Source organism: Tupaia chinensis, unplaced genomic scaffold (genome assembly GCF_000334495.1).
Source record: "Tupaia chinensis unplaced genomic scaffold, TupChi_1.0 Scaffold000088_1, whole genome shotgun sequence".
In the NCBI taxonomy this organism is placed as follows: Eukaryota; Metazoa; Chordata; class Mammalia; order Scandentia; family Tupaiidae; genus Tupaia; species Tupaia belangeri.
Window position 1 is genome coordinate 7,080,587 of NW_006159550.1, and position 4,875 is coordinate 7,085,461.

At 59.1% G+C, this 4,875-nt stretch overlaps 1 protein-coding gene across 1 annotated transcript in view; it reads right to left on the minus strand.

The window, feature by feature from the left end:
• The window catches only part of EEPD1 (endonuclease/exonuclease/phosphatase family domain containing 1), a 95,801-nt gene that overhangs the window by 14,870 nt on the left and 76,056 nt on the right, over positions 1 to 4,875 (minus strand). The gene's annotated exons all lie outside the window — the stretch shown is intronic.

Here is a 4,875-nt window from a genome sequence, read left to right on the forward strand (position 1 = left end):
GGGGCAGCCCGAGGAGCCACACCGCATGGTTCTGTCATTGGCTTTATTTGGAGATGGGTGGACCTTCGTCCCTGTCCCCAGAAGACCAGACGATGACATGAGCAGACTGAGAAACGGCTGTCCGTCGAGAAGCCAGTGACCACCTGAGGACGTGTGGGCATCGATGCTTGCCCGGACAGTTCGGCAAGACCTGTCACAATCCTTTATCAACCTTGGAAAACCAGTGGGTTCAGAGCCGGGGGGGTCTGGGTCAGTGTCAAACGTAGGAGGGAGAGAGAGCTACGTGGTTCCTTTCCTCCTTGGGGTCAGGCTTGCAGAAGCAGACAAATGACCCCTGGCTCCAATGTGAACCCCCGTCCCGCTCGCCGTGGTCCCCCACCCGGCCCAGAGCGGGCTGCCCAGGGAGGCACTTGGGCATCTGCCGGAAAACTAGGGAACCAGAAGGAAGACCTCGGCCTTCAAATGCATGCAAAGGGGAAGCTTCCCTTGGAGCACTTTGCAAGTCCCTGTCTCACTTCGTAAAGGAAGATTATTACTTCTAAGATCGTGAGAGAGAGCGAGCGAGCCAGCCCCCAACCTGCCCCTGCCACAGCCGGCCCTGAACTGTGGGCACGTGCGCTCAGCATGTTCAGAATCTTAGCACGTCACCGCTGTGCCACCACTGCGCCACTGCCCGGCCCCAGCTCGACTGTGACCACACTGTGCGGTCGGTCGGAGACGCTCTCGCTGTGGATTGTCTCCCCTCCTCCTCTGTCCGCTGGGGCTCGGTGCCTCCAGGTCGCTGGCACGTGGAGGCCTGCTCACCTCTGGGCAGAGGTCATCTCGCACACGATGGGCGTGGACGTCGAGGAGACAGAGAGAAGGTCCACCTTCCACTGCCTTTTAAAAAGCTGTGGCTTCTCTTTGACACACAACAGCCGTCAAGTTTGCGGAGCACAGAGCACAGAGCACGGTGTGGGTTCTGAAAGTGCGTGCGACGTGCAGATACCAGGAATCGGGGAGCTGAGCCTGCCCTCGCTCAGTCACTGCCCGTCACCGAGGGTGACCTTCCTACCCCAGAGGAAACAGCACCGAGTGCTCACCCTGCTGCTCTGCCCAGCCAGGGCGCAGTGCGGCCACCACGCTCAGGCACAAGCAGGGGCATCCGAGGGGGCAGGCCCATGGGGAACAGAAAGCAGTGTCTCGGGCTCCGACCTGCAGTGACGCCCTCACACCACAGCGCCTCGGTGCTGCCTGGAAGGGCCGTTCGAAGGGCCAGGAGCCCTGGGGGAGGAGTGGAGGCCATCCCCTCCGCCTGCCGGCCTTGGTGGGCACCAGGCGTTCTTTGCAGTGCTGGGAGCTTCCTTGGGGAAGGAGAGGGGCAGGGACATGCTCGGGGTCCCTGGGTGCATCGCAGAGGACCTTTGGGCTTTGGTCGCCCCGTCTGCACAGGACAAGGAAGGGACCAGATGACCCCATCCAAGGGCACCTCCAGCTCTAGAACTGGCACTGAGAGGACACGGGTTAGTTAACCTGCCAAAGGCTCGGTGCGCCCAGAACGGGGCCCACACTTCAAAAAATGCTGTGTGCTTTCCTTAATGTCCCCAAGTCCCACCTTCAGACCCCTTAGTGCACAGCTGCAATGAGTGGCTACCCCAAAATGCTACATCCAGGCAGCCCACCACAGGGGGCACTGGGGCCCTTGGCCTGCAACGGGGTAGCCTGCAACGGGGTAGCTGGGGAGGGAGGGGTGGGGGAAAGGAGCCCAGGACGCAGTGCCGGTGTGTGCGGTGCCCTCCGGAATCACACGTGGTTGGAGCCCCCCCGCCCGAGGCCATGCCCCTGGGCAAGGGCGGACGAGCTCGAGGGGTAACATGGCCAGGTGGGGGTTTAGGCGGGCCGTGACTGCACTCCTGTAGGTTTACAAGAAACGAGAGACAGAAACACGGTACCCTCACGCGCCCTGAGCCCCCACCTTCTCCACCGTGCTGGCCTGCGCTGACCAAGCCCACGACGCCACCTCCAGGCTTCCCGGCCACCAGAGCCCTGAGGTAAACAAAGCTCTCTTTTGGGGTAAGTCGCCCAGCTCGGGCGCCTCTCAGCAGTGCAAGGGCGAACCAGGACGCAGACGCACTCCGGGAGACAGCTCAGAAAGCGTCTCGGACACCCTGCGCCTGCACCCTGCGCCCGCACCCGCTGGCCTTCGGGTTCCCCAGCCACCGCCGCAGACGGCTTTGTCACCGGTGCCGCAGGTCACCTGGCCCTGATGACAGCGTTCACAGGGAGCTCTCTGCCTTCCTCTGCAGGGGCCAGGGTTGGCCGGCCATGCCATGCGGGTCATGCTGCCTGACGCCCCTGCTCTGAAGGCTTGGCCGCCCTTCTCTGTCAAGGGGGCAACAGCTGTGGACTCATTTGTCACAATGCACCTCTTCAGTGCCACTCCTCAGCACGCCCCGTCCGGGGGACCAGAGGGCAACTCAGGGTAGCGCTCGCCATTTCGGGGCAGAGGGGGCAGGTGGCAGACGACACATTCGTGGCCTGCAATCAGCCAGGTCGCTGTAAAGAACCAGGGCCCGAGCCCGCACCCATCCCGGCCGCTGTGGTTCGGGGAGCGACCCTGCTGTCCTCCCAGAGACACATCACATGGCTCCTGAGCAAGAAGGCTGACGGTACCCGGCCAGGGGCTCCCCAGGGCCCTCCAGGAGCAACCGAACCTTCTGACTGAGGTTCAAATCCTGGGCCCGGTGGCTTCACAAGTATTCCAGGAAGGTGAGTATGTGCCCAGGGTCCTGAAGGGGTGGGGAAATGGAGGGAAGAGGGCTGGCAGTACGACCAGGCCCCACGGGGTGCTCTCCTTCTGTCTCTCTCTCTCCTGAGGGCATGTGTGCCCTCTGGCAAAACCACAACCGCCACCACGTGGGAAGTGCAGAAAGCGATGAGGGTAGCTTGACTGGAGGACTGTAGAAGTCAGACTTGAGAGGTCACTAGAAGATAACCGTGACTTGGCCCAGAAGCAGCAAAGGTGCAGACGAATGCTTGCACGTGGCGGTCCACGGCAGGTCTCTTCCCAACAGCTTCAAGGTGGAAACAACCCAAATGTCTACCACAGACCAAAGGACAGAGTGTGGTATATCCACACGGTGGAATATTACTCAGCCACGAAAAGGAACAAAATACCACATCATGCCAGGACATGGAGGAACCCCGAACACATGGTAGCAGGTGAATAAAGCTACATGCCGAAGGCTACACGGAACCCCGAACGCATGGTAGCAGGTGAATAAAGCTACATGCCGAAGGCTACACAGTGTGTAACTCCGTCTGTTTCAAATACCCCAGACAGGTAAAGCTGGAGGGCAGAGTACAGACTGGTAGCTGCCAGGGGCTGAGGGGAGGGGTGAGCAGAGCCTGTCTCCCAGGTATGTGGCTCCCTTTTGGGATCTGGAAAATGCCTCACGTAGACAGAACAGCTGCACGCTAAATGCCGCTGAGCTCCCTTCCGAATGGCGGTGTGGCTAGCGGGCTGTTATAAAACTGCATCTCAATCATTTTTAAAATGCACTCGGGTGATGGCTCGCTGGTGAACCGCACACGGAGCAGACACCGGGGACGCAGGGAAGCCTAGGAGCTGCTCCCAGGCACAGCTGGGCCGGCTGCTGTGTGGGCCCTCGGTTGAGTGGGGGCAGGTGGGGTCAGGGCCCACCCCGGGAGGCCAGCTCTGGGCAGGCCGTGCTCACTCTGTCCACCCCGTACACATCACTGAGCACCCAAGCCCAGCCATTCTTGGAATTCTGGCTCTTTGAAGCTCAAAGACAGTTTTAGGGCAAATAAAATAAGTTCTTTCTATATTAGGCACTAAACTTGTGAGTAATGATTGGAACTAATTATTCTAAGTGAAAGCAGGTCTGAAAATAGCAGTGAGATTTGCAGGACTCGGTGGCTGTTTCAGGGGCACGCAGGGAAGATGCAGAGACGCATGCCGCGTGGAGGCAGAGGCCCTGGGGCGGCCACGCCGTGGTCTGCTGGTGCAGGCGGGAGCACGGGCCACCTCGTTCTTCCCACGGGGACGCTGAGCCCCAGACCTGACAGGAAATGTCAACCACACATGTCGCAATTCTTGGATTGTAAACAGAAGGCATCTACCCCAAGTTTGTGAGATAAGTTATTTCCTGAGACACACCAACGGCCACAGCTCTTCCCTTTCTAGCGGCCCTCTTCCCTTTCTAGAGGCCTCTTCCTTCTTTGATGTTTTCAGGTGAACTGGCTCAAAGAATGTGTAACAGTGGGGCCAGCAGGTGGTGTGGTGCGTAAGGCACTAGACTTACGCATGGCCAACCTCGGTTCGAGTCCTAGATCCAGCAGCCTGAAACTCGTGCCAGGCCTGTGTGCCTGCATGCTTAAATCCCCGGGAAGGAGGAAGGAGGAAGGAAGGGAGCCCAGACCAAGAGAGGAGAATGGAGGAGAAGGGATCGCAGCGCAGCCATCCACCTGGGAGATGACTTCTCACTCTGCCTCTCTATAGCTCTCCATGGTGAGCACACACGCCCAATGGCAAAAACCTAAAAACAAACAGAAAGGAAAAAGATGGCTGTGGGGTAAGACTGTCTTTAAACCACAGAGACTACTCCACAATGTCACTGATTAATAAAAGCGCTTTTTTTTGGGAGAGGTTTTTGCTATACGGCATGTGCACTGGCCAGAAAGACAGAGACAGAAAGCGAGAAATCACCCCCTAGGAGGATGGTCACGCCGCAATCCCTTCTCCTCCTTTCTCCTCTCGGGATCTTGGGCACGCACGCACACGCGCTCGGCATGAGTTTAAGCCACCAGGTCCGGGACTTGAACCATGGTTGACTACATGGCAGTCCAGCGACATAGCCATTACGCTAACTGCTG